Source organism: Salvia hispanica, chromosome 2 (genome assembly GCF_023119035.1).
Source record: "Salvia hispanica cultivar TCC Black 2014 chromosome 2, UniMelb_Shisp_WGS_1.0, whole genome shotgun sequence".
Lineage (NCBI taxonomy): Eukaryota > Viridiplantae > Streptophyta > Magnoliopsida > Lamiales > Lamiaceae > Salvia > Salvia hispanica.
In genome coordinates this window covers 31,838,916-31,851,165 of record NC_062966.1, presented here as the reverse complement: position 1 = coordinate 31,851,165, position 12,250 = coordinate 31,838,916, and the positions used below count along the sequence as shown (strand labels likewise).

General features: G+C 34.6%; 1 long non-coding RNA gene across 1 annotated transcript; it reads left to right on the top strand.

Moving 5' to 3' along the window:
• The first annotated feature begins 1,984 nt into the window (after positions 1-1,984).
• Positions 1,985-2,989, top strand: LOC125203280. Its single transcript, XR_007173329.1, has 2 exons — positions 1,985-2,265; positions 2,834-2,989. It is a non-coding gene; the product is annotated as an uncharacterized LOC125203280 (long non-coding RNA).
• Positions 2,990-12,250: the final 9,261 nt, after the last annotated feature.

Below are 12,250 nucleotides of genomic sequence, written 5' to 3'. Positions count from 1 at the left end.
AACTAAGAAAGAATATATCCAAATTAATTATGCTTGAGCAAAGCCAATTATATTCATCAGCCAGCTATAAAAATAATTGGACCACGCCGTCCAACTACAAGATAAGATCCATTCCTAACTACAAAGAATATTAGTATAAATCAATTAAAAATAGAAATATGGGGCTAACGGTATATGTTCTCTTGGGGTTATTATTGGTATATATAGGGCTATGTAAGGCTCAAATAAATGCCATCTCAAAACTAAAGTGAAAAAATACAATGGAATCAATGAAAAGCAAGCTGATTATGTCATTTTATCGAACTCCAAAGGCTCCGGCAGCTGCCACGGTGAAGCCGAGGCCGGCTACTGCGGTGTTGGTAAAGACGACGTCGTTGCGTTGTGACGTTGGGAAGTCCGGTGATGGCTACGTTCATGGCCCCGACGGCGGCGGCGGAGATCAATGTGTCGATAGAAAAGCTTCGAGCTATATTTCTCAAGTTAAAGAACGCCGGAGATTAGAAGAATCAAATTTATTGGTCGACGACTTAGATGACATATAGCCATCTTGGTGATGGTTTCCAGTCTTGTGTGACTTTTAAATTTTAATTATCATATATGTGCATGCCTCATATAAATATTAAGGGAAGATCGATACAAATTATATGGGACTTCTTTTGTTAGTTAGAATGAGACATGTGAATTCAGCTTACTATAATACACTTTTAAATTAACTCTTATTTAAAATTGAGAAACAAAATGCCTTAAAAATAACTTTATACACTTTGAGCTATGAAAAATTTGACACTAATAATTTAAAAAGAGTGATAGAAACATAGTAGTAGCAGTGACCTTTGGATTTATTTGTATCTTAAACTAATTGGGCTGAAAAAGAGTGGCAGCCCAAGACATATACTACCGCGTTAGAATTTAGCCCACGTTACATTTAAATAGATGTCATACTACTACCAAAAGTATCAACGGTGGAGTATACTTTTATTCTCCAGTAAGAAGAATATATGTTATCGGTAATAATTGCTTCAATAAAAAAAATTATTGCTTCAATAATTAGCGCCATAATAGCGTTTGATATTCTTCACAAGTGGTGCAGCAACTCAAGTGTTGCATAATTCAATTTCGAAATATTTATTTTCTGTATTAATATAAAATAAAATGAATGAATAATATTGAATGAAGTGAATTGTCATTTAAATAATACTTCATTCCTCTGCTATTAACAGCCACATTTGTAATTGGCTGATTGCCACAAGTTTTAAGTAATGTATGTAAAAATAATACTTCATTCATATGCTATTAACAGACAGCCACATTTGTATTGGCTAATTACCACGAGTTTTAAGTAATATAGGTAGAAAACCTAAACGAATTTTAGTTTCATATTTAATGTCTCATTTACTTTTAGTATTATACATTTTATCTAACTCATTTCATTCACATTTTATAATATTAATTTAGTACATAAAACTATAATTTTCCATTAAATTCATTTCATCCACAGTTTATTTTATATTTATTAAAACTCATATTAAGTTCAAAGTGAAATATTTAATCTCAATTGAACGAAGTATTAATTTTACTACTATAATTAATTTAATGTGAATAAAATAACTTAATAGAATATAAATACTAAAAACATAACATGTAATGACATATTCTAAAATAGTAGCAAAATGAAACATTTAGTAATAATATTGCACAAGTATAAAAAGAAAGCAAGAGAGTTGATATGATTATTAAGACTGATTTGTGATTACTCACTCATCTTCGTATTTGAATGACGCAACTCGGTGAAAACTTATCCCTAGAAAACGGTGTTGTTTTGTCACTATGCGACCAAACCCCTCTCTCAATCAAAACTTATCCGGAAAATCAATGCTTTGTCACTTTGTGTTTTGGATATTTTTGAAACTTTTAATTACTCATCCAAATTGATTCAATAAAAATAAAATTAAATGCATTTCATATTATGATTTAGCATTGAAGGTTCGTTTTGTCCCATCGTGATCTTGAATGCTAGTAGTACTCCATATCACAAAAAAACGTAGTATTATGTGAATAGCCAGATTCCACTTCACTTCTACTTCATTTTCAGCCCTAATTTGAGTTTAAGTTGGGAATTAAGTAATAATGGGGAGGAGGAAACTCAAGATCGAGAAAATCCAAGACAAAAGCTCACGACAGGTTACCTTCTCCAAGCGAAGAAATGCGATTTGGATATTGCCCTCATTATCTATTCCTCTCCGATCAGTACTGCACCACTCACAGGTTAGGTTTGTTTGTTTTTTACTATATTTTAATTAAGCTTTTTAGTGGTCATATCCAAGCTGCTCAAGTAGGTTATGTTTGGAATACCTTCCTCTTGATATTTTAACCACTGTATTATTGACTAATATATGGTGCCTTTATATACTTTACTTCTCTTTCAGAGAATATACATGGACAATGTATTTGCTCAAGCTCACTAGAATTGAAATTGAACTGGAAAAACAATTCAAGGGCATAATTAATCTGAAGCTTTGCTAGCTGAATTCGAATAGATCAATGTGTTTCTGCATCTTTTCATTCCTATCTTGCTTCTACTTAATGCGTGTATTTTAATATGTGCATGTGAATAGTCTCTTTAAACCTAGTCTAATCAAAAGTCCCATCAATCATAATATATATAGTGCCTATTGGCTTACTTAATTAGAATGCAGCTCTTTAATCTTAGGAAATATAAAGATTGAATAAGGTGAGGTGAATACACCAAGTGCACTTGAGATTCTGATTTCTGATTATGTTTGTTTATATGGTTTTACTTTTGATGCAAATATATACTGTATCTTTTTGCTAGGTGACTTTTGGTTTCCACTACAATTGCCTATATTTCCTTTCTAGGCTTTGAGAAGATATTTTACTAGCTAACTAGTACTAGTAGTTTATTACTGCCACTTGATTTATAATGGGTAAGTAGTGCAATGTGCTTATTTATACTAGTTTTTTTCTCTCATTCACATTGTGCCATCTAATGTACCACATAGATTCTTGATCATGTTGGTTCATGTCCCCAACAAGCACAACCCTTGTCATTCTTGAATGGAATCAGCTTGATTAGGTATTATGAATATTGTTACCAATTTTAGCATTTTTGCCAATCATTAGCTCCTTGTACTCATAAATACACATCTCATACTATTTCATTTTAACATTGTTAAAGCATAGACTATCTTGTTTTATTATCTTAGATGTAGTTTCTGTGTACATCTTTGTGCTTGGTATGCCATGCATCTTTGTGCTTGGTATTACATGCATCTCTAAACATGCATTTTTCCTACAAACAAAAGTTTGATGTGGCCCAAACAATACTATTTTAATATAATGTGGAAAATATTTTCCACCTAATGATAAATGATGTACTATTGTTCATAAAAGATAAATTATGATTGTAATTTAGACTATATTTGTTTATCTCTCACTATAATCTCAAAAGTTCTCTCCTTTAAGTCCATAAAATATACATAGCTCGGATTGATGACAAAATTTGAAGAATCCAATATGGTTTTTTTTGCATGAAATAAGTGAGCAGTGTTAAAAAATTTGATACTCTCTCCGTCCCAGTTTTGGAGTCACATTTTTCATAAAAGTCCGTCCCTGTTTTAGAGTCACATTTAGAATTTTTCATATTTGGTCATACAATTTTACCCCATTGTTCATTAAAATTACATCAAAATGCCATTATCTACATTAAAATAAAGCAAAACAAAAATAAAAAACCAAAAAGTCAAAAAGGGACTCACTTTCAATCAACTCACTTCATTTATTATACACTCCATCATCCCACTTCATTTATTACACACTCCACCGTCTCACTTCATCTATTACACTCCACCATCTCATTTAATTAATTACACACTCCACCAATTCCTTAAAACCCGTGCTATAACTAAATGTGACTCCAAATGTGGGACGGAGGAAGTACAACACAACTTATGGGCAGGGATCCCTTGCTGTGCACAGCAGGGACTGTGCCAAGATATAAACACACAATAATTATTTTATAATAAAATAAAATAATATTTTAATAATAAAATTTAATAATATAATAATTAATTGAGTCTAACAGTATCGCCTGCTGTGCCATCAACCATAGCAGGGGATCGAAATCCCACAACTTATAGAGGCAAAGATTCAATAAGTTCTTGATGAGCTAACAAGAATGAGTTTTATATGAGAATTCAACAAACAATGGAGATTAAATAACTTGTCAAATCAGCAATAATCTCCACACACACCTAATTAAACATTAAAAACCACAGTATATAACAACTTGATGGTTTCATGCCCTTTAAGTTGTAAAATAAGCAATAACAAATTGTCCAATGATCAATAATCTTCAAACACCTTATTATCAGTATACTTGATATTGTCTTGGAACCACAAATTTTAACTTCAACTATTTAGTTAGATGAGTTGTAGTGGTGCTAACATTTCTTGTTCAAAAATTTAACATGATTATTATAAGTGTTTTAGAGATGTGGTGAGTTATATGGGTGAAGTGGCGTGAAAAAGAATTTACTAGTAGTATTTTAGTGAGTGTAGTGTGTGCAGTATGATAGTGAGCGAAAAGCGGATGCACCGTATATTTTCTAAAATATGTAGGCATAAGTAGGGTTGATCATCCAAATTTTTAACCTAATATGTGTCTAAGAAGACTATTAAGCACATAATTCAATCGTTGGATATGTAGACCGTAGTCCACGGATCCAGCCAAATACATACTAATAAACTCCATTTTCTTCCAATGTGAAAAAAGTGGACAAGCCATAGTACTTGTTTACTTTGTTTACAAATAAGCTTATCGCCCATGCGCACTCTTTGAATAAGTTCTTTCATATACATCATATGGTTCAAGTGAAATCCTTATGTGGTGCAAACACGATTCCAAGGAAATCCTTTCTTCCCTTGATCTTTAGATCAAACTTTGTTTTTTAGCTTGTCAATAACTTCTGAAAGGGTTGTTGCTGATGATAGTATATCATCCACAATTCCACATTGATAAAAAGAAAAAGATGAGTAGTTTTGTTCTTGTAACTAGTTTAAAAAAGATGTGTGTGCTTGATGCTTGTTTTAAACCATATAAGGCTTAGTTCAACTTACAAACCATGTTGGGGAGTTGCTGAAAACAACGGTTGTTGCGAGTAAAGCCCAATAAATTCTTCATGTTGATTTCTTCCTCTAACTCCCCACGAGGAAAGTCATTATTAGCATTAAAGTGAATGATATTCCTAGTTTGAAGACACTACAATATTTACTATGAAACAAATTGTACTTGGTCATAAGTTTATATAAAAGACATTTTGATTGATATACGGTGTGTGTTTAAAAACAAGACAATTTCATATACTATATAGTACTCTACTCTGAACCCTAGTTCTAGAGGTGGCCAAATCAAACCGGACCGCCGGTTAACCGCCAGTTTCCAACCGGCGGTTCGGAACCGGAACCGGAACCGGACGATGGTTCTGGTTCGAAATCCGGTTACACGGTTTTTACGGTTCGGTTACGGTTCAAGAAATATGCAACCGGAACCGGCGGTTAACCGGCGGTTAACCGGAAAAAGTAGCCGTTCGCCGATAGGTTCGTAGGGTTCAGGGGGTAGGTCTGAAAAAGGCATGAAAAATGCTAGATCTCGTGAGTTAATGTGTGTTTTATTTTATATGATTGAAAAATGGTTGAAGTATTTTAGTGAAATTCCAACTGTGTTTTTAATTGCTAAGTGCTTGGATCCGAAATGGAAATTAGCTGCACAACTAAGATCTTAGATTTCTATTATCAAAATTTGCGTTCTATTGATCTTAGTCCACTTCAAAATTTGCCTTTTGATGATAATGAAACCTCGAGAGTTTTTGAACTAACCATTCCCGATAGATCACTTGTTCAAGCTCAATTTGAAAGTAGTTTGCGTACTCTCTTTGCCGAATATGAAGAAAAGTATAACCGTACCCACCAAATTCATCAACGTACACAACATGCTCCTCAACCGCAGCAATACGGCGGTTTTGGTTTTGCTTATGATGACCCCGATGCTCAATCACAATTAGCCGACTTATACGGCTACGGCACAAGCTCAAGTTCAAGGTCCACCTCAATGGGATCGGTAAGCGAGTTAGATTTTTATTTGGAAGCACGCCACCATACTTTTAGTGATGCAGGTCCTACACCCGCCCAAATCGACGTCCTAGAGTGGTGGGGAACACACGAGAAAGATTATCCCATACTTGTGTCAATGGCTAAGGAGATCTTTGCAGTCCCGGCTTCCACTGTAGCCGTCGAGTCCGCTTTCAGTGTTGGAGCATGTGTCTTGGACGTGAGAAGAAGCAAACTCTCCGCGAGAAATATGGAAGTCGTGATGTTACTTGATGATTGGGGAAAAGCTGCAAGGAGAGCGCAAGAACCAGATTGGGATGCTCGTGAAGAGAGTGAGGAAACCTTCACCGACACCGAGGATGAAGGTGGAGAATGAAGGCCAACCGTCGTCAACCGCCAACCAACAAGGTAAGCAAGGTAAGAGAACTACGTGGACTTTGATTCCTCAATGCAATTGAGCATTAAGGATACGTAGGCACCTCAACTTAAATTTAAAATTTAAGTTGAGCTCAAGTCCTTTTCCTTTTATTTCTTTTTTTTTTTCTAATTGTTTCAACTTTACTTTTAATATGTTTTTTGTAAATTGTAATTTTGTATTTAAATTTTAAATTCAAGTGTATAGTTGTACTGTTGTAGTATTGTTGTATTTTGTAACTTGTAATTGTAATATTGTATTGTACAAATTTACATTCAAAGTTTCAAATCAATAAAATTGCAATTCTTTATCGTTATCGATTCTCTTTGGATTTTACTATAGAATTGCAATAAAATTTATAACTCTAAGATTTAATAACTCTAAAATTAAAAAAAAATAATAATAATTTGAACCGGAACCGGCCCGGAACCGCCGGAACCGGTGAAAAACTGGCGGTTAGTAACCGGAACCGGAACCGGCAGTAACCGGCGGTTAAACCGGAACCGGATAACCAGTATCCGGGCCGGTTACGGTTCATGATCTCGACGAACCGGAATCGCCGGTTCCGAACCGGAACTGGCGGTTTTCGAACCGTGGCCATCTCTACCTAGTTCAAAGTGGACAAAAACATTGAATGGACAACTAAAAACAAGCTAAGTCGTGTACTCTCACGTACCAAACTCCATTAATTCATTTCGTACTTGCATTCCACATGTATAGACGTGCCTATTTTTTTCAGTTTGTGTTTATAAAAACAATTTTCTTTTTTCATATGGGCATATTTTGATATGGTATACCTAGCTATGTACAAATAATAGATATATTAGGTAACCATGGTGCCTTTCCTTGAATCATGCATGTAGTAGTTCTCCAGTCTCACTATAAATGTGATATTAGGGTTGAATGAGTATGTGTGATTAAGATGAATTAGTGAGCTAGAGTTATGATATTTCTATAGATCATATGTCTCTCCAACATCCATATTCAAATTCACGTTTATGATAAATTGAAGTGATTACAAGCTTACATATAAGCATGCATGTTTCTATGGGTAACTCCAACTCATACTTACTCACAAATAGAATAATCCTATATGATCCCAGATGCTACTCGACCACAAGAAAGTACGCAAGCAAACCCATGTCCATTACGTCAATTTCTTTGGTCAATCTCATCCCAATTGAGCTATCTCTCCCTCTTCATCGCGTATGACAATCATTATTAAGATAGGTATGAACATCATATCCATATTGTCAAAAGAACACCATGTCATTGGCATTGATCTTTGATATCTCGTAACAACCATAATTCTCGTAAACATCTCAAGACAAGATGGAGGACATTGTTTCCATATAGATTTTTTAGCCTACATACCACCCATTGTGTGATACGTGTTGAAGCCTTAGATTCTTATTAAGTTGTTTATGATATCTCCATGTACACTTTCTTCATCAAATCCACATTAAGTTGTTTCCTTCACATCAAGTTGTTTAGGTTCTCATCTACCATTAACAACAAGTATAATTAGTGTCATGATCCTTCTTTTCACCAAGTGTGCAAAAGTCTCATTGTGTCCGACTATACCCTTTTGCCACCAATCATGTCTTATAGAACTCAACGTTTCTAGGGTTTGCTATACTGGGAAGATTCATTTGCATTCAACCATTTTCTCCATTTTCATCCAATTGTCTCTTTCTTTTTCCCAGCCAGTAGTGAATCTTATAGAGGTCTATAACATGATAATCTTCCATACCGTGGATCTTCCTTTGCTACATGCCACCACGTGGGTGTAAAAACAACGTCCATAAATTTATTGAAGGCTTTTACAATGTTTATGAAGATTGCAAGAATTATTTCAAGAAGTCATCTTAACTTTCTTATATTGGAGAACACTTATCAATTATCAGTGGCGGATGCAGGATTCATAAACAGAGGGGGCGAAATATATATTAGTAGGTTCGTTTAAGGCGAAAATGAACATTTTTTTTTATTTTCGGGGCGACGTCGGGGCAAACGGAGGGGGCGGACATGGTGATTTTACGTTCGGATAAGAGGAAATTAGTCGCACGGAGGAGGCGACCGCCCCCCTCCTGCCCCCCCCCCCCCCGATCCGCCAGTGAATTATATCATCTAGATCTAGAATCTAAATCAGGGTGGGGACAACTTTTTTATGATCCTCATTTTGTCATTCCTTCTCTACATTCTCGACTCCACTCAAGCCTTAGTTTCTATTTTTTGCTTGGAAGGCAAAATAGAGATAATTGTATAAAGAAGAAAGAAAACCTAAAGAAACCTTAGATTACACATACCCAACATTTAGATGGCGTTTACATTTCAGGTGGGTGTATAAATCACACCCAACAATACATTTTAATGCATTGTAGGCTTAGATTATAAGCTAATTTAACAATATAATGTTAACATTGATCACAAAGACTGCATGCATTATTTAATGAAGTCCTCTTGATTCTTAGGTATGATAAGAGTGACCATCCATATCATCTACCAGGGGTGATGGCAAAGGTTTTTCAGGATTTTAGGTCAATATGTGTTTTCCCCTTTTCAGATAAACAAAGATTCTCATTTTGGGAACCTTTATTGTAGACTGACCCAAAAGTAGAAAATGACTACATTTTCAGCTCCACCCAAGCTTTAGTTTTAATTTTATGCTTTAGATGGAGAAATAGAGGTAAAACCTAAAGAAATTCTAGATTACACATAACTTATGGTACTAGAGAAGAATGACAAAGGTTTGGAATCATATCATCCAGATCTGAGGTGGTGACAAAGGTTTCTTGGGAACTTAGGCCATTGGGCCGGGGTGAGGAACTTTAAGGCATATTGATCTTAGGCAATGCAAGCATATGATCCTCATTTTGTTCCTTCCTCATTCACATTCTTAGATTCTACTTTCATGCTTTAGAAGATGAAATAGAGATAATGATATAGAGATGAAAGAAAACCTAAAGAAACCTTGGACTACACATACCCTAGATTTAGATGGAAATTACATATCATTTTTGATAAGATAAATGATTACCTATTTTTATCCTCATTATTAGGATTACTCCAAACTACTATTTCAATGACAGGATATGAATACAGAAAAATTAGAAATAATCAATGGCCTAGGTATTTTAAAGTTGCAATCAATTTTACCAAACAATGAATAAGATAATACTACTATCTTATCTTTCTAGACTTATTAAATTAAATTCCCCTAAAAGGAATCCCTTTGACATATAAGAAATTTGACATAGATCTTTGTAGGATAAAAAGCTAGGGCAGAAAAGATGTTATTAGCTCTTGCTAACTTCATTAACTTTAAGGTTATAAAATGTTGACTAATCCATACAGATTTTGTATCATCTTTTATATTTATCTTATCTATTAGTACAATATAATGCATCTTTTATACACAAGTTGTTAACTAATAATGTGTGATAAAAAGCATCTTTCATCTTTGTTCTTATTAGGAGGAGGAGGTGGTCGAACCATGCATTTGTAAAAGAAATTTTTGTGAAAAATGTGTATTTGTAACATCTTGGAAATTTGGAATATGGCAAGCTTATATGATCTTTTGTCATATATGGAATCTGATGCAGATCATTCTCTAGTTAGTGAAAATGAGCAATTTGTTTTTTTATTAAGATATTCTAACCATTTGCATCCCAAAATGAGACCCTTAACCCTTGGCTGAATGCGCCCTGTTACCTTTGTGGAGCTTGGCTTCTCTTGTGTAGGTATTTACATTCATATTATGAAACCTTAATCTCCCTCTATATTTCCATTGGCATATAAATTGTTTATCCTATGAACTTGGCTCATTCGCATATGCATGATGTGAATTTTGAGTGTGAGAACAAGCCATAACCTCACATCTCTCTATATGCTAGGCTGGACAGCGAACTAGATGCAAAGGCAGTTTATATCTCCTTGAGTTAATGTGATTCAGTTATGCTTTATTTGCTGTATTGCTGATTAAAAGAGCTAGAATTAAAGTGTCATGACAAGCCCTAGTTGTGGTAGCTCTTTTTTGTGTTGTATCTCTCCACTTGGTTTTGGTTATAAATTTTAGAATCAGTTACTCATTATTGTGATGTATGAGGATTTCTGCTTCCATGTGCTCTATATTTAATCATTCACTTCAACCTATTTGGAATGTTCAATGAATACTTCATTTCTTTGTTTGATGAAATATTTATTTACCTAGAGACTATACTATTGCCTTAGAGATCATTTCTTTTCTTGTATATTCTGAGTTACCTGAACTTGAATTGTTATCCAGCATGAGTAAGATCCTGCAATGATATCAGAATTATGAAGCAGAGACAGACGCAGGTCCCTCCACACAAAAGGTAAGCTCATCTGTATTTATGAAATTAAAGTAGGTTTAGGGTTTGTTTTTATTAAAAGCTTCTGAACCACTTTTCTAGGGTCAGTCCTAAAACTGTATAGAAAATTAATATGTATGTCACATATTGTGAAGCTGGTTGTTGTTTTGTGTTTTGCATATCAGGCTGATTATACACGTTTCCTCAAATGTGAGGAGCTGCTTCAAATTGTGGATAGGCAGCCACTTCACATCCCTCCCTTACATTATTTCTAACTTACTTAACTGAACTGAGTGTTAACTAAACAGCTGGCTTTTCCTATATAATGTTGCAGGAGAGAAATCCTACTATGACCTCACGGTGATAGACTTTATTCATCTCCAGGAACAATTCGAGACTGCACTAATACAAACCAGAGAAACGAAGGTACCTAACCAGCTTGAGACTTCATCTGTTGGTTGAATTTCAATGACTCTTTTATTCTCTTATTTTTTATGATGAAAAGTTGGTTTTGTGCAGACACGTTTGCTACTCAATTCTATATCAAGCCTCGAGGAAAAGGTAGAGGATTCCATCTTCTCTTTTTAGTTTAACCAGAAATGAGTTATACTAACTAGTTAGTTGGTTATGTATGTTTCTATAGAAATCTTTCAATCAAGAGATGCATTATAATGTATTACTATCAAATATTTGAACAGGAAAAGAATATAAAGCTGCTGGAGGAAGAGAATATGGTGCTGCAGGGCAAGGTATAAACTATGTATTTAAATAGATTAGATGTAGACATGTAGTAATAAAAATACAAGTGCAAGTGATGATGATGTGTTAAACTAGAGCTTACCAATATATTAACAACAGATTGATGGCAGCAAAAGGAAGAGAGCTGCGATTGATCTAAACTTGATTCCGGCAACTGAATAACTGATAATTATCTCTGCATCTGCAGAATGTATGAATTCAAACATGCAATTACCAATAAACACAATATCTATATGACTATGTATATTTGTAATTACCAATAAACACAATATCTATATGACTATGTATATTTGTAATTTGTCCGAGAGCCGCTACAAATCATGCATTCTTCCTCTTTCTTGTTGGTCTATATGTATTTGTATATAGAGTAGTGATATGGGGAAACACTCTATCACAGATTTACTTCACTATACAAGGCGGGAGTATAATGGACATTTCGCTAATAAAATTAGGGTTAACAATTGAATTGATTTCTCATTTGCAGAATTCATCTTCCGCCATCACTGCTCATCCCGTCGCCTCCATCCATTGTCGTCGTCGCTTCCATCCATCGTCGCCGTCGCTTCCATCCATCGTCGCTGCAATCGCCGTCGCCTCCATCCATAGTCAAACAATG